Below are 19,721 nucleotides of genomic sequence, written 5' to 3' on the forward strand. Positions count from 1 at the left end.
TATCTACGATAAACAAATAAAAAGGGTGTAACTCTTCGTCACTGGAATTCATTTCTATTCTACAATTTTTAGAACTTTGACATTTAAAAATTCTAACTACTTTCAAACCACAAAACTGTCAAAACTTTTGTTGTAATTCATTGCTCATATTGTCATCACCATGACAACGCGAAAGTTAAGGATTGTCACCATGACAACGCTAAAGTTAAAAACAGTGCGAAAAAGTAAATCCCATTTAAAATACGTTGTTACTTCACGCATACTTTAAATCCTTCACGCACTGCTATCTATAATGACAGTTTTCACAAACTAAAAACTTATACATAATATGACTAAGAGTAGGTAAAAATTACGAGCGTACAAAAATGTCTACTTTCGCGCACGCATTTTAGTTTAGAAAGTTTTACTTTTCCGCACGCGTGTTACTTTTCCGCACGCGTTTTACTTTTCCGCACGCGTTTTACTTTTCCGCACGCGTTCTAATTTAGATATGTTAATATGGCCTTAAAGTAATTATAATACATGCAATAAACTTATATTTAGATATTATTTACTAATTTATTTCAAATATATGTTATTGTGTTCATGCTTTAATAAAATTAACGCGAGAATTCGATGAAATAAAATAATTTTGACATAATATTCGAAAGTCAAATCAGTAGACAATAACAGTGGTTTTGAATTGTCGTCATGGAAACCAAGCTCGTCGTCATGCTAACCAATTATGCTGAAACTTTGGTTTTGACAACCTTGTCAAAGAATTAATTTGTGTATGTATTTTCATATTAATTAAATTAATTGATTAAGATTTGGTCATTTTTTAAAGACTCGTAGAAAAAATATTGTTCCTAACGCTTGCAGAAAGTATCTTTTCCGCACTCGATTGCTTGCCGAATTTTTAGTTTGTGAAAACTGTCATTATAGATAGCAGTGCGATGATGAAGTGTTTAAAGTGTGCGTGAAGTAACAATGTATTTTAAATGGGACTTACTCTTTCGCACTGCTTTTGACACACTTTCATATAATTAAATATCCTTAACTTTCGCGTTGTCATGGTGATGATATAATGAGCAATAAATTACGACAAAAGTTTTGACAGTTTTGTGGTTTGAAAGAGGTTTTTTTAAATGTCAAAGTTCTAAACATTGTAGAATAAAAATAAATTCCATTGACGAAGAGTTACAGTTTTTTTATTTGTTTATCATAGATAAAATATTGTATGAAACTGTGCGTCAAGTACTTTTTGCGAAGTTACGCGAAGTATAGCACTCGCTCCGTTGTCGCTCGTGCTCTAAACATCGCGTGCGTTCGCAAGAAGCATACTTCACGAACTGTTTCAAAAATAACTATTTTCAACAATTTTATTACAAACATTTAGAATGAACATTTCGCTACCAAAATTTTTAAAAATTATTCCAAATTTTACCAATTTTTGTTGAAAATTTAAAAGGTCATTTTAAATAATTATTGTCAAAATTTTTGGTAGTGAAATGTTCATTGTAAATGTTTGTAATAAAATTATTAAAAAAATATTTTTTTTTCAGTCCAGTTTTCTTGCTTTTGTATTTACCTATTTTTCTCATAAACTAATCACTTTAATCATTATGTGTTATACATTTTTGAATTCAGTACAAAGATGAGAATCCAAATAAAAATTAAAAAACGTGGAAGTAATTTAAAAAAAATTAAGGAATTATAGGGAGGTGAGAGGGTATCTTTCCGGGCAAGCTTAAAATATGGCATACTGTCTCCCCCTTCAAATATTATTTGAAGTGTTTATGTGCTTTTTCTAAAAATCATGGGTTCAAAAGGTATTTAAGGTGGATAGTTTTATCTGAAAAGCACTGTATATAATATACATACATTAAGAAAGCAATAATTGTTGATTGTTTTTGGATGCACTTTCTTCCATGCACCTGAGGTCCAAATTAAGGCTTTGGTAATGTTGATGGACTTCTCAATCTCCTTTATAGAATCATATTATTCCATCGACGACAGTAGCCTTCGAAACAAAAACTGACTGTAATATGTTTTATATGTTTTTAATCATTTGATAATCCCTTGATCTAGTTCGCACTGTGATGTAGTGTTTGGCGGTAGAAATATTAGTTTAACGTTCTTCTTCTTCTTCGTCTAGCCATTCACGTCCACATCTGACCATAAGCCTCTTTAAGTATTCCTTTCCATTGTTTTTTGTTGTACGCTACTTGTAGCCAATTTTTCCCGGCAGTCCGTTTCAGATCATATGTCCATTTCATAGGGGGTCTGCCTCTGGGTCTTTTGTGTTGATATAGTCTCCAGGTTAGAATAATAATTGTTCTGTATCATCTGCTTAGATCGCTCCTAGCTACATGTCCAGCTTATTCCCATTTAAATTTTAATGATTTTTTTCCACATCTCGGTGACTTTGTATTTCTGTTTTATCCATGTGTTTGTTTTCCTGTCCTTAAGTGATATGCCTAGCATTGATCTTTCCATAGCGTGTTGAGTTACTCTGAGTAAATTTATATATTTTTTTATTGTCCATGTCCATGTCTGTGCCCCAGATTTTAATATCGGAATAAAGCATGAATCAAAAACTTTAGATCTAAGATATAGTTGAATTTGTTGATTTCTGAGTATACAGTTCAGTTTGCCGAATGCTGTCCATGTTAACTTTCTTCTTATTTTTATTTTTTCAGTTTACAGTTCCCTATTTAGTATAATTTTTTGTCCTAAGTATATACAGCGAACTGTCCCTTGAACGGACAGTAGTCGTTCCTCATAAAGTGTCCGTTTAAAGGAGGTGTCCGTTGAAGAGAAAAAAAAAATATGTTAACTTAAATGTATATATAAAAAGAGACTAGATTTAATATTACATAACACAAGTTGTGGATGACCACGCAGCATTGTCTATGAAGATTGAATATTGAACTTTTCGATTTTATATCTGCATTCTTCTATCAAAATATTAAATTGGTACAAAATAGAATTGTGATCCTATCTTTAGAAGCCTTGCCTCCAATGCCCCTTTCTCCTTTCAGGGTATAAGTTTTCTTGGGTAATGCTCTAAACTCTAAAAAATAATCCCGTCTCATCTGCGTTAATAATAGGTTTGTTCCAACACAACGAAAACCGTCCACGTATCGATCACCGTCCTGCGCAGTAAACAAAATAACCCATGGAACGCACGTTATACAGACACAGAACGCATGGAACGTATTATTTTATAGTAACGTGATCGTACATGATGGTTCTTCGTTGTGTTGGAACAAAACTCAACGCTCAGTTCCCTTGCAACTTCTAATGCCTTTTCTTGAATAATATTACCAGAAACAGGAATATTTTTAGAGCGCACTTCACAAAACCAAACGAAAACAATTATTTATAGGTCTAATGCAGTACCATCGGTTTTCAAAATTTTTTTTTCGCTTCCAGGTGACCGTTCTCAGAAAACTGATTGATTAAATAACTTTTGTTTCAAAATTTCACTGGCTTGAGGTTTTCCAAATCCAAATTTTTCAGTTAACTGTCTAACATTTAACTTATGCTTCTATCCATAATAAACTACATCGATTTTTTCTTTCAGACTTAAAAAAATCTAATAGACACAAAATTTATTATGACATTTAATCCAAAAATATTTTTTTAAGGAAACACTCATAAAATACAACGATATTTGTTGCATATGCGAAGTTTTATATTGTAAAATATTTGGAAAAAAAATTTAATCTTTTTCTTTTACTGTCCGCCTTTACACATCATTTACTGTCCGCATTCGTTGTTAAGAGTGTCCGTCGAAGGGAGTTAAAGTGCCAGGTTCATATTTATATGACCGAATAATTTTTGTTTTAAAAATCGTCCGTATAGAGGAGGTGTCCGGCGAAGAGAGGTGTCCGTTAAGAGAGAGTTTACTGTATTAATATTCTTCAACTTTTTCTATAACTTTGTCGTTTATTATTGTGACGGTTTCTTTGGAGCTCCTTGCAGGACAGTAGTAATTATCAAGATTATGTCATCCGCTAATCGTAGATTACTGAAGTAGCGGCCATTGATGTTTATTCCCTTTTTCCCTATTTCAAATTTAGGTTTAAAAAACGTCCTCCAAAACTAAGGTGAACAGTTTGGGTGATAGATTGTCTACCTGTTTGACTCCCCTGTTTGATGGTACAGTGTAACATTACATAACGCCTATTGTGGATAAGATGCAGCATTGTCTAGGAACAAAAGAACTTTTTCCACCTACCTCTACCGAAAGCATACTTTTCCGGACCTTATTGTAGGGAGCAAAGTTGTACTTTTCCTCTCTAGGGAGGAAAATATTTTTCCTCCCTAGGGAGGAAAAGTAAAAGTGACGTCATTGTGTATTTCTTCCGTCTTATCTCATCTTCGTTAAAAATGTCTCGTGGAAAGTGTCTTTTCATTGAAATGAGTAGTTTTTCCTTCCAGTCAGAAACCACTATAGACCAGAAAGGATCTGTTTTTAGGTGGATGTGAGAGGTGGCATTCGGACTTTTGCGGATAAAGTTGGGTGATAATTTCTTTAATAATAAATTGACTTATGCTCCTTCTCAAATATGCCCGGAACATTAATAAAAAAAAATAAAATATTTAAAAATTTCAAAAAATTTCGTTATTTTTTCTAATTTCTTTGCTTATAACTTTAAAACGATTCATTTTGGAACAAAGTCGTATAGCAATAAAACAAAGATAACTAAATTTTCTATCAGATTCGATTAGTTAAAAATGTCTTATTTTAACACCCTTGCTGCAAAATAGCAATAAATATAAAATAAGGGGGCAAAACAAGCCTGTCTTTATTCAATGTTTTTCTGTCACTTACGTTACACTTGGAACCTTCCTAATTCGCTTAGAAAATGTTTGTAATATGCTAAAACCGTCCACCAAATTTCATTAAAATTGACTTACTAGATTTTGCATAATAATTTTTCAATCTAAACTTTGTTTTAAGAAATTAAGATTTTTTAAAATCTTACACAACAAAAACTAGAACATACAAAGATTTGTCATTTTTTTTACATATACAGAAGCACTCCACCTATCTAATTCGTTTTACAGAATTGAAATCGGATTATTTAAGCAGCCTCAGCAATGTTTTAAAGTTATAAACAATTTTTGGCTTATAAACAAATTAGTGCTGTGTCCAGGAGGGGGTGCTACGGGCTCCTTTATTTAGATGGATTTAACCAAGTTTTTTTTATGTATTTTGACCCGTAGAATACGAATTTTTTGGGTAACAGTTGATCCGGATGTCGATAAGATTGTTATAAACAAAGAACTTGAGGAATTACATAACATCGATTTTTGGCAAAATAAAACAGTTTTATATTTCTTGAGTAATTCTAAGCAAAAAATGTTCTTTCAAGTTTTTTCGTAGGAAGCATAGTTTTCGAGATAAACGCGGTGGAACATTCAAAAAATCGAAAAATTGCAATTTTTGAACGAGAATAACTTTTAATTAAAAAATAAAATAGCAATTCTGCTGACAGCATTTGAAAGTGTGAGTCAAATTATACCGGTTTTAATTATTTGCATTGCTAAAAATTTTTTTTTTAATTATTAAACAAAGCTATTTGTTTATTAGCCAAAAAATTGTTTATAATTTTAAAACATTTCTGAGGCCAGTTAAATAAATTTTAATTCTGTAAAGTTTATTGGATAGGTAGGGCACCTCTTAATATGTAAAAAAATTAGCCAACTTCTAAATGGTCTACTTTTTCTTCAGAAAGATTTTAAAAAATTTGAACTTTTTTAAAAACATTTACATTGCAAAAATTTGTTATGCAAAATCTATTAGGTCGATTTTAATGAAATTTGGTAGACCATTTAAATAAGTTATAAGAATTTTCTAAGCGGATTACTAAGGTTCTAAGTGCCACCAAAGTGGTTAAGAAACATTGAATAACAACAGGCGTATTTTGCCCCCTTATTTTGTATTTATTGCTATAATGCAGAAAAGGTAATACCCTAAGACATTTTTGACTAGTCGTATATCATACAAAATTCAATTATCTTTATTGTATCTCTCTACGACTTTGTTCCAAAACGAACCGTTTTAAAGTTATAAGCAAAGAAACAGAAAAAATCGATGTTTTTCGAAATTTTTAAATATTTTAATTTTTTTATTAATGTTCCCGGCATATGTGAGAAGGAGCATAAGTCAATTATTATTACTGAAGGTGTCACCCAACTTTATCTGCAAAAATTCGAATGCCACCTCTCACATCCAAAAATACACGTTTTTTTTACAGATTAGTCCTGGTCTACTAATTAACAAACGGCAGTTGCTTCGCCATAATATATAGATTTGAAGAAAATATAGTTTCGCTTACAAAATTTCTCGAGCCAACTACCAAAAGTATTCGTATCAACACTTTAAAAAGAGGAATATTTTTAGGCAGCACTCTATAAGACCTATCGAAAACAATTTGGCCTAATGCAGCACCCTCGGTTTTCAAATATTTTCTTTACGCTTCCAGGTTTCCGCTCTCACAAAACTGATTAATTAAATAACTCTTATTAAATATCTGATTAATTAAATATTCATTTATGAAAGAAATTATTAACACAATTTTCTACAGAGCCTAGTTTAATCCACTTTTGCATAATAAAAGTGCATGACGGGGTCCTGTGGATGCAAGATGATCAGGAAATGCAAAAATATTAATAAAACAATATAAAAAATATACAGTATGGTGCAAATGAAAGGAATAAATTCATTATTTCATAAACCGGTGACTTAAGGAAACACTCCGAAGCAGGTCGATTTTCAACGAAAACATTTCGTTTATAAATTCGCAAAAGTCTGTGTGTTATTGCGTTGCCGGTCCTGCAATACTCAGATCAGATTTATCAATGGATTCTTATGTAGTTTTTTCTTCTGAATCCAAATCTGAAAACCGAATTTCGATGTTTCTAACCGTATTCGAGATAATCGACCTCAAAATCTAAAATTTGACGTCACAATCGTTTTATTTTCTGCCGACACACTACACGTCCACCTGAAATTGTTACTATTAAGTAGGCTAGTTTTTTAATCTTAATTTGTTAAGCAAAGCAGACGTTATTTACATTTGAGTTTGACACTTCGTGAATGTCAAACTAAATTTTAAATTAAGTATTAATAAAACATCAAAGATATTTGATAGTGAATTTAATTATTCTATAAAATAAATAAGATGTTCAAAAATACAATTTGTGTATATGTTAAAAGCAAAAATTTATTAACAGTTTTAAAAAGGTTTATACGAGTATACGGCCTCCCCTTTATAAATGGACTGTTCTGTTTGCTATGAAATTAAAATATAGTCGGTTCGCTAAACTCGACAAAACTGGCTAGTGATTTTAGTAGGTAATTTTTTTGTTTTTTGCGAATTTTGCCAAAATTGGTAAAATTACTAATTATTTAGTAATTATTAACTAATTAGTAATCATTTTTTTTGCCCAACTGGCAAAATGATTGACTAAAATCACTAGCCAGTTGTGTCTGAGTTTAGCGAACCGACAGTATATGAAATAATATTATTTGGTATAAAAACTTATGGTCTGATATAAGCAATTACATCCTTCTAATGGAAAAAAATATTTGAAGGTTTTTCTCAAATTATGGATACCAACAACATTTTCATTTATAAATCTTTTATTTTTAATTTGACGAAGAAAAGTTATTCTTCATAAAAAGCTCTTCATGTTCTAAGATTTATGATGCAACCATCCTATATAAAATTTTATTAATTTTATGCGAGGTATATAAAAAAAATTTCGATCAAGAGTAAACTACGTTTATAGTTCATACCATTTAAATTATAATTATATAATTGCACATTAAAACATAATTATTAATTCTAAACTACTTTTCATAATAGCAATTTTCCGTATTATGAATTAAAATACGTAAATAAACAAAGTTTTCGTTATGATAATGCTCGCATTTTCAGCTTGTTGTTTTGAAATTAGAATATTTTCGCATATATGTATATGATTCTAGTGACGTCATCTCTCTGGGAGTGATGATGTAATTGATGATATTTTTAAATGCGAATAGGGGTCGGGCTCTTTTGAAACGTTATTCAATTCTCTATTCAGTAATATAAATAATTATTTATGCAGAGTGTCCAAAAAAAAAGTTTTTAATCAAATTAATTGAAAAAATAAATTGTTTAATTCAGAAATAGAGATTGCCTTTCGCTTAAATTAAATGTTCAAACTTCCAAGATTAAGGTGACAGGAGGAAACTGGCTTGAACATTGAATCTATGCGAAAAGCAATGGGTATATTTGTAAAATGATAACGAATTTATTCCTTTCATTTGCACCATACTGCATAGATTAAATTTATAGTATTTTAAATTGATACACGCAATATTTATATTTTTTACGGTTTATTTATTTTTACAATATACCAATTTTAACCTACTTATCGTAAAAGGAAACGAAAAGACTAGACTTTATCTCAATTTTTCAACCCAAAGTGCACGAAATCACATAAGATCCGTTGGTGGAGTGAAGCGCATATCCAGTTCGGGGAGATTTTGATTTTGAAATCAATCTTATTAGGGGAGATCTATACCTACGTAGCCGACAAAGCAAAAAAAGAATATAAAGGAAAAGTCGGTATCGGTTCCCGAAAAAGGATTCAAATAAAATAAGGGGATATTCATGGCATAAGGTTGTTCCTAAAAAAGATTCAACTGATTGAAATGATAAAAAGAAAGATTTAAAGCACCCTTTGACTTTTTTATCAAAAAGAGACTTACAATCAATTATAATTTTAGCTGATTTCGCCTGATTAAGTATCTTACTGTATACAAATAATATACTGCAAATTAGAGTTTTACAATTTTTTTTAGCTAGTATTGTTAATTTATCCTCCTCAGTATCCTTAAATTATCCTCCTCAGTTAGAATAGCTATTCTGATACATTTGCTTATTGTGTAGTTTTTATCTATTTTCATTCTATAGCAATTGACAGAATTCACATTGCATAATTATTATATACAGGGATTAATCACATATTTTGGGACCAAAAATAGTTCGATTGAACCTAACTTACCTTAGTACAAATGTGCACATAAAAAAAGTTACAGCCCTGTGAAGTTACAAAATGAAAATCAATTTTTTCCAATATATCTAAAACTATTAGAGATCTTTTATTGAAAATAGACATGTGGCATTATTATGGTAGTAGTATCTTAAACAAATTATAGTGAAATTTAGACACCCTATAAAAATTTTATGGGGGTTTTGTTCTTTTAAACCCCCCCCCCCCCCAAACTTTTGTGTACGTTCCAATTTAATTATTATTGTAGTACCATTAGTTAAACACAATATTTTAAAAACTCTTTTGCCTCTTAATACTTTTTCGAAAAGTCAGTTTTTATCGAGATATTTTGAATATTTATCAAATCCACCACATATTTGTATATGGCTATAAGTACGATTATGGAGACTTGGTAATAATAATATGAAAATTTATTTAAGATTTACATTTTTAGGTATATTTTGAACGATATTAAAAAAGAAGTAATATCTCGATAAAAAGTGCCTTCTCGAAAAAATACAAAGAGGCAAAAAAGTTTTAAAAACACTGTGTTTTAAAAACACTGTGTTGTAAGTAATTTTACCGCAGTAAAAGTTCAATTGGAACATACACAAACATTTGGGGGGTTTAAAGGAACAAAACCCCCATAAAATTTGTATGTAAACATATTAAAAAAGAAGCCGCAACTCGATAAAAACTGTCTTATCGAAAAAATACTAAGAGGCAAAAAGTTTTAGAAATATTGAATTTAACTAATGGTACCACAATATTAATTTAATTGGAACGTACCCAAAAGTTTAGGGGGTTTAAGGGAACCAAACCCCCATAAAATTTTTACGGGGTGCACAAATTTCACTATAGTTACTTTTTAAGATGTTCCTGCGATAAGAATGTCACGTGTCCATTTTCAATAAAAAATCTCTAATAGTTTTCGATATATTCGAAAAAATCGATTTTCATTTTGTAACTTCAAAGGGCTGTAACTTTTTTTATGTGCATATTTGTACTAAGGTAAATTAGGTTCATTCGAACTATTTTTGGTCTCAAAATATGTGATTTAATTTATGACCTGTATTTTCGTTACACCCTGTATAATGAAATAAATATAGAGTGGACCAAAAGTACGGAAACGTGAGGTGATCTCTTAAATCTTCTTCAAGTGCCAGCTGCGCGACGGAAGTCGGCAATCATCATGGCTATTCGGACTCTAGAGACGGCTGCGCTGAAAAGTTCATTTGATATGATATATCCGTACCATTTTATCAGGTTGCGCAACCAAGATATTCTGCGTCTCCCTTTGCTTATTTTTACTTGAATCTTTGCCTGCATAATGATTTGGAGCATGTTGTATTTTTCGCCTCTTGTGATATTATGTCCGAGATATTCCAATTTTTTTATTTGATTGTATTTAAAGTAGAGCAATAAAGTGACGGTATTCAGTAAACGTCAACTTTTCGTTGCCATTGACAAGCGAAAAAGTTTTCTTTATCAAGTGATTGTAGAAAAAATATTTTAATTTCATTAACATTTTTTGTAATTTATTAAAAATATTAAATATTAAAAGCAACGATACATAATATGAAACACGGTTTCGATATTTCATGGTAGTAAAATTTCAAATCTTTGATAATACGCTTATGTATATATGATAACTATGAAGGTAAGAAATTGAAGGTTTTTACAGCATAAAATTTAAAGCAGTGCCTATAAATGCTCCGAAGGAGATATATTCAGCAACAGCGGAGAAACACTTGCAATTTTTTTTTCAATTAGAAGGATGTAATTGCCTAGTAAAATATAGTTTTTCTACGGCCGTGCTAAAACAGCCACCTTCCCGCACGCATTTCTTTCCGGAAGTTGCACTTTTCTGCAAGGCGTGCGGGAAATTAGAGTATCTTGCAATATGGCCTTATAATATATTATAATATATGCAATAAACTAATATTTAGATAAAGTAAGTTATCAATCGAAGTAGCACAGAAAGCGACAATAAATATCGTTCCCATACCACCAGATTAACAACAGGTGGAATACTTTCTTTGGTTACCTCTCCTGAGATTTTCAAAATTTTTAAATCAAACAGGATGCCGAGAAAATTAAGATGAGAGAATTTTAAATAATTCACAACTCATCTGCTCAGCGTGGTAAAAGTTCCAACAAGAAAGATTCCTTAAACTCCTACAAAAGAGTAAATGAATTAAAAATGTATAAACATTTTCAATTTCTTTGCAACATGAAAATGCAGCAGCTGCATAATACTCTGGTTAAATCGGAGAGTGCAGGAAGAGTCTATACCAGTTTCGGAGGTCTTTTCCCACTCGTCAGTAGTCCCATATGCTTTTCTCTCCGATTTCTCCAGGTATCGCACTTTGGGCCTTTCCGAATTGCAAAGAAAGAAATGTCACGCATGAACTAGAGCCATCTACCGAAAAACAAAGTAAGTTATCAATCGAAGTAGCACAGAAAACGACAATAAATATCATTCATATACCACCAGATTGACAACAGGTGGAATACTTTCTTTGGTTACACCACCTGAGATTTTAAAAATTTATAAATCAAATAGGATGCCGAGGAAATTAAGATGAGAGAATTTTAAATAGTTCAAAACTCATCTGCTCAGCGTGGTAAAAGTTCCAACAAGAAAGATTCCTTAATACTCCTACAAAAGAGTAAATGAATTAAAAATGTTTAAACATTTTCAATTTCTTAACAACACGAATTTCAGCAGCTACATAATACTCTGGTTAAATCGGAGAGTGCAGGAAGACTCTATACCGGTTTCGGACGTGTTTTCCCCTCGTCAGTAGTCCCGTATCCTCTTCTCTCCGATTTCTCCAGCTATCACACTTTGAGCCTTTCCGAATTGCAAAGAAAGAAATATCACATATGAACTAGAGCCACATGCCGAAAAAAAAAGACCAGAGAAAAAAAAACCAAAGAAAGTATTCCACCTGTTGTCAATCTGGTGGTATGGGAACGATATTTATTTTCGTTTTCTGAGCTACTTCGATTGATAACATATTTTGTTTTTCGGTAGGTGGCTCTAGTTCATCTGTGACATTTCTTTCTTTGCAATTCGGAAAGGCTCTAAGTGTGATACCTGGAGAAATCGGAGAGAAGAGGATATTGGACTACTGACGAGGGAGAAAAGAGCTCCGAAACCGGTATAGACTATTCCTGCACTCTCCGATTTAACCAGGTTATTATGCTGCTGCTGCATTTTCGTGTTGCAAAGAAATTGAAAATGTTTATACATTTTTAATTCATTTACTCTTTTGTAGAAGTATAAAGGAATCTTTCCTGTTGGAACTTTTATCACGCTGAGCAGATAAGTTGTGAATTATTTAAAATTCTCTCATCTTAATTTCCTCGGCATCCTGTTTGATTTATAAATTTTGAAAACCTCAGGAGGTGTAAAAAAGGAAAGTATTCTACCTATTGTCAATCTGGTGTTATGGGAACGATATTTATTGTCGTTTTCTGTGTTACTTCCATTGATAACTTACTTTGATTTTCGGTAGATGGCTCTAGTTCATCCGTGACATTTCTTTTTTGCAATTCGGAAAGGCCCAAAGTGTGATCCCTAGAGAAATCGGAGAGAAGAGGATATGGGACTACTGACGAGGGGGAAAGACCTCCGAAACCGGTATAGACTCTTCCTGCACTCTCCGATTTAATCAGAGTATTATGCAGCTGCTGCATTTTGGTGTTGCAAAGAAATTGAAAATGTTTATACATTTTTAATACTTAGATATTATTTTACTAATTTATTTAAAATCTATCTTATTGTGTTCATGTTTTAATGAAATTATCGCGATTATTTCATTCATAGGAGATTCTGACCAATAGAAAGCTACAGAAATCTAAATTAAACTGATACTTTTTGATAATTTCCCGTCGTCAAGTATATTACGTCAGATGCCCTTCGTTGCTACGAAAAAATACATTTAGTGACATTAATGACAATTAATGTTTTAAAAATTATAAAAGTGACGACTTTCAACCGTGAAATATTTATAACAACTCTGTGTTTAATTGTACTAATTTGTACTTACATAAATAACTTACAATAAAATTTTGGTTTTGAACAGTTTTATTCATGAAATAATCGCAACAAATTGCACTGGATCTCTAAAATTAATATAGAATTTTAGAGCTCTTGTGCAATTACTACTAATTATTTCATTCATAGGGGATTCTGACCAATAGAAAGCTACAGAAATCTGAATTAAATCGATAATTTTTGATTATCTCCCGTCGTTAAATATATTAGGTCAGATGCCCTTCGTTGCTACGAAAAAATACATTCAGTGACATTAATGACAAATAATGTTTTAAAAATTATAAAAGTGATGACTTTCAATCGTCAAATAATTATAAAAACTGTGTGTTTAATGGTACTTACATAAATAAATTACAATAAAATTTTGGTTTTGAACAGTTTTATTCATGAAATAATCGCAACAAATTGCACTCGACCTCTGAAATTAATATAGAATTTTTGCTCTCGTGACACTTTGACATAATTTCACTCGCCTTCGGCTCGTGAAATTAAAACTGTCAAAGTGTCACTCGGGAAAAATTCAATAATTTCAGAGCTCTTGTGCAATTACTACTGATAATTCGTTGAAATAGAATTATTTTGCCATAATATTAAGGGCCGGTATTTCCAACCTCACTTAAGCCAAAGCTTACTTTAAGCCTTTGCTTAAGCTTAGATGCCTGTATTTCCACTTCAATTTGAGGCTTAAGCCTAGGCTTAAACCAAATAATTTTAAGCTCACGCAGGAGTTGGTTTAAGCCTTTGCTTAAAAGTTTTCTGTTCTTTGAGGTTATTTCTATAGATTATTAATTAGAGAGTTATTTTAAAACCAACTTTTGAGTAATAACGTTATTATTAGATTATAAAATATTCTATTAATCTATTAATTTATTAATCGTAATAACGATTATTAAAATTCTTACTACTTTTGGAAGGTGTAGATGAAAATTATTTATTTCTACAATGCTTGGTAGGTATATTTATTTTACAAAAATAAACTTACATTCGAATTTGACATTTTAAGGAATATATCCAATAAACAAAATTACAAATACGGATCTATTGCTTATGCAAAATAACAATAACAATATAACCAGAGAAAATATCGACAGTAAAATAAACTAACAACACATGCACCATGTACACAAAATTAAGTGAAGTAAATGACATTGATACCGATGACAAGATAAAATTAAACGTCAACAGTAGTAGTAGTGTTTTTTACCTCAGAACAGTTAGTTTTGGCATTTTGACGTATTCAGAGGTACCAAACCAATTAAATTTACAGTTGAGCATCAGTTTAGTTAAGGAAATGATGGAAATACGGCACTTGGCTTAAGCTTCTCCTTAACTTTTGACACAGGCTTAGCTAAGCAAAAGCTTAAGTAGCTATTGAAATACCGGCCCTTAAAAGTCAAATCAGCAGATAATAACAATGGTTTTGAATCGTCGTCATGGTAACCAATTTTATTGAAAGTTTGGTTTTGACAACCATGTCAAAGAACGTATTAACTTGTGTATTTTCACTCCTAAATAAAAAGTGATATTATCCTATTTTTGTTGTGGCTTTTCTCCAAACGTACGGCTCTAGAAAAAATATTGTTCCTAACCCATGCGGAAAGTGTCTTTCCCGCACTCGACTGCTTGCCCGAACTGCGCTATCGCGTCGTTCTGATCAACGGCAGTCTCACGCGGGAAAGTATCAGTTTCCGCACTAGTTGGGAAAATAACTATTTTAATTCCAAAAAGTATTTTTTATAACAATTTTCGATGTGAGATATAGAGGTCTGTGTAAACGTCAAGTTTTTGTATGTATCTTTTATTTATGTGTTCCGTTTTGGTGTTATAAATCTATTAACATATAACTGTCAAAAAATGCCGCCTAACAGTATATTTCAAGTTTACTCTACCACTCTCACGTCTTTCGCATTATATAATAATGCTGTCCGGGATATTTAGTTTCTCTCCTCCGAAAATCCAAATTTTATACATTCGTCCATTTCCCAAAATTAATGAATTAAGTTAGATTCGTCTGTCGCAGTTGGCTTTGGCAACAATTCCGTTAAATTTTGTTAATTGAATTCACGTTGGACCTTCATCACAAAATTAATAAAAACTTCTTTTGTTATTCATTAAGGAGAAGACATAATGAGAGGCAGTGTTTTTTGTTTCACGTATCAAAGAGTAAATCTGGAATCAAGACTTTGACTTGGTTTTCAAAGATTTTTTTAGTAGTATTTAATCAAATTTGGTTTATCAAGTTTCGCTTGGATCTGTGTTAATTTATTCACCGCGAAAACGAAAAAAAAAAGAAAATGTGATATACAGTGAGCACGTAAAATTTGGAATAAATTCATTTTCTCGAGAACGGACCATTTTGGAAAAAAATTCTGACACAGGTCAATTTTTATTTTTAAATTACGACTTTTTGACATATATATTATACTATTGACGTCATCCATCTGGGCGTGATGACGTCATCGATGATTTTTTTAAATGAAAATAGGGATCGTGTGATAGCTCATTTGAAAGGTAATGCAATTCTCTATTCAGTAATATAAACATTACCATAATTATTTATACAGGGTGCCCAAAAAAAATTTTTTTGAATTAAATTTATTGACATAAAAAGAAGAATGTGTGTAATTTATTTAATTCAAAATTCATTCTACTGCTATAAGAAAACAGGAAAAAATGTTTACTTGGCGGATAAATATTGTTTTTTGCTTAAATTCAATATTAAAGCAGCCACCCACCAGCCTCGTGACAGTTTAAACATTTAATCTAAGCGAAAAGCCATGATAAGTTTTCATATAAATATTTTTTTCTGTTTTCTGAGAGCAGTAAAATGTATTTTGAATTAAATAAATTACATACATTTTTTTATGTAAATAAATTTAATAAAAAAAATTTTTGGACACCCTGTATAAATAATTATATTAATAAACTGAATAAAAATAAATTTCGACCACGAGTCAGGATTCTGTTAACCGAGATACCATAGTATCAAGCGGCGCCGCTAGGAGGAGCACTCCAACAATGCGTCTCAGCATTGATGCAGATGATTCAATTCAGTCTACTTGCATAGCCTCTTTGATAAGGGGTAGAGACCCCGAAACACGGTGTCAGAGGATGGCAAGAGACTCGAATTGAATCACAACGAAAACGATTATTTTCTTTTCTTAATTATATTAATGTTTATATTACTGAATAGAGAATTGAATTAACTTTCAAATGAGCTAACACACGACCCCTATTCTCGTTTAAAAGAATCATCGATACCGTCATCACGCCTAGATGGGTGACGTCACTAGTATGACATATATGCCAAAAAATCGTAATTTAAAAATAAAAATTGACCTGTTTTGGGATTTCTTTTCCAAAATCGTCCGTTCTCGAGAAAATGAATTTATTCCAACCTTTACGTGCTCCCTGTATAATAGCATTGAGACAAATTATTTAACACAAACTTTATATTTTTTTCAGTCTTAATAATATAGTGTGCTAATTTACTTAATATAATTCCTGCACGAGTCTTAGTGACAATTTAACATATGGTTCGTACAATATAAATACCGTTGCACGTCATCTACGTCATTACAAGTGACGTCACATGATACCAACACAAAATATTTAAGGTCGTAGGTCTGTTCCTTATTAGAATCGTTTAACCAAATATACTGGAATTACAGCCACTAGACATATATTTTATTATACAGGGTGTAACAAAAATACAGGTCATAAATGAAATCAAATATTCTGGGACCAAAAATAGTTCGAATGAACCCAACTTACCTTAGTACAAATATGCACATAAAAAAAGTTACAGCCCTTTGAATTTACAAAATTAAAATGGATTTTTTCGAATATATCGAAAACTATTGGAGCTTTTTTATTGAAAATGGACATGTGGCATTCTTATGGCAGGAACATCTTAACCCGCGAGTAGTCGCGCGGTGAGATAGAATCTCAATTTTTATCCTTTTTCACGTTAACTTGATGAAAAATTTTGCAATTTTGAAAAAATTTCGTAAGTGCCTCGAGGAAGGGTGTAGTAATGCGTAGGAACTTTTTTTCTTCTTCTTCTTTTTGTGGAATTTATGGCTTTGGTGAGAGCCAATTAGCTTTAACACGCGAGTAGTCGCGCCGTTAGATAGAATCTCACATTTCATCCTTTTTCGTAATATGTACAGTAAAATTTGTCAGTAACGGCCACTAAAAATGAAAGAACTATTGGCCGATATAGAAAGGTGGACAGTATTGCCAGTTTTTGTAGTCTACATATAATTGGTTTGGGAAATTTTTAAACTGGCCGTTGACAGGTGGACGATGTTGGCAGGTGGCCGTTAACACAGGTTTTTTTTTAAAAATTGTTAGAAATATATATTTTCAATATAAAAAGTAGATAAAAATAGTACTAAAAAAAAATTTGTTTTAAATTCGTATTTTGAGATAGAATCTCACACGCGACTATCGACGTTACAGAAGTGAACGCGACTACTCCCGGGTTAAAGAAAAAATATAGTAAAATTTGTGCACCCCATAAAAATTTTATGGGGATTTTGTTCCCTTAAACCCCCCTCCCCCAAACTTTTGTGTACGTCTCAATTAAATCATTATTGTGGTACCATTAGTTAAATTCAATATTATTAAAACTGTTTTTCCTCTTGGTATTTTTTCGATAAGGCAGTTTCTATCGAGTTGAGGCTTATTTTTCAATATGTTTACATAAAAATTTTATGGGGGTTTTGTTCTTTTAAACCCCCCAAATGTTTGTGTACTTTCCAATTAAAATATTACTGCGGTACCATCAGTTAAACACAGTGTTTTTAAAACTTTTGCCTCTTTGTATTTTTTCGAAAAGGCACCTTTTATCGAGATGTGACTTCTTTTTTAATATGGTTCAAAATAGCCCTAAAAATGCAAATCATAAATAGATGTTCATATTATTACCAAGTCTCCATAATCGTACTATACACATATGTGGTGGATTTGAAAAATATTCGAAATATCTCGATAAAAACTGATTTTTCGAAAAAGTACTAAGAGGCAAAAATGTTTTAACAGCATTTAGACCAGGGCGGATCTGTAAAAATATTAGTACATTTGGACGTTGAGAGGTGACTCAAATTTTTTTGCAGAAATTGCTTGAAAATAACTCAAATAATAATATTTGAGTTATCCTCCCTCTCAAAAAGGTCCGGAACATTGTTTAAATAATCAAAATGACAAAAAAGGAAGGAAAAATTCGATTTTTTTCTTGGTTTTTTGATTATAACTTTAAAAGTATTCATTTGCGAGAAAAGTTGTACTGACATAAAAGTTGCGTAATTAGATTTCCTATAATACAGAATTGGCTAAGAATTTAAAAAATAGTCACCCTTGTTGCAAATGGCAATAATTGCGAAAAAAAAACATACAAAAACAAGTATTCGCATTTTACGTTTTTCAGCCATTTATGCTACACTTAGGACATTCATATTTCACTTAGAAAAACTTTATGATACAGTAAAACAATACTGTAAATTTCATTAAGATCAGTTGAATAGATTTTGCAAAATAAATTTTGCAATCCAGCTTTCGCAAAAAAAATTCATTTTTTCAAAATGTTACAGGACTAAAAATAAAGCAGATATCACGTTGAATTTTTTTTTGTGTATAGAAGTTTACTGTACCTTTCATTTGCAATTTTGCAAAATTAAAATCAATTAACTACCACGGCGTCAAGAATTTTTCTAAATAAACATTAATTATTGGTGTTACGCGCAGGACAGCGGATAGTTTGCTCTTATTGGGCATTCCAATGACCTTTGATAATGATTGATACATTTTAATTTTTATTACATTTCGATATAAATAAATAAATTTGTTTATTGCAAAATAAAAACACATACTCTATCCTTTGAAATAACACTTTTATTAGCAAAAACTTTATTGTTCATATATTTTAACTTAGAGAATAAAAGTTTATTATTTTTAAACATATGCAATTGTTTAAACAATATTTCACAAACAATAATAAAATTAGTTTGATTTTTATGGAATTAAAATATTAAAATACAACAAAATATAGAGTAAGAAAATAATATTTTAGATAAAGATTGGAAGAAATTTTGGTGGAAATCAACTTGTGTGAATGGAACACCGCTGTCCTGCGCGTAGCACCAAAAATTAATGTTTATTTAAAAAATTTCCTGGCGCCGTGGTAATTAATCGATTTAAATTTTGCAAATTGCAAATGAAAGGCACAGTATACTTCTATAAGCAAAAAAAATTTCAACTTGCTATCTGCTTTATTTTCAGTCCTGTACCATTTTGAAAAAATGAATTTTTTTTGCGAAAGCTGGATTGCAAAATTTATTTATTAAAATGTGTTAAACCGATCTTAATGAAATTTACAATATTATTTTACTGTATCATAAAGTTTTTTCTGGGTGAGGTATGAAGGTCCTACGTATAGCATAAATGGTTGAAAAACGTAAAATGCGAATACTTGTTTTTGTATGATTTTTTCGCAATTATTGCTATTTTGCAACAAGGGTGAATATTTTCTAAATTTTTTACCAATTCTATATTGTAGAAAATTTAATTACGCAACTTTTATGTCAGTAAAACTTTTCTCGGAAATGAAAACTTT

The sequence above is a fragment of the Diabrotica virgifera genome, chromosome 1 (assembly GCF_917563875.1).
Source record: "Diabrotica virgifera virgifera chromosome 1, PGI_DIABVI_V3a".
Classification (NCBI taxonomy): Eukaryota; Metazoa; Arthropoda; class Insecta; order Coleoptera; family Chrysomelidae; genus Diabrotica; species Diabrotica virgifera.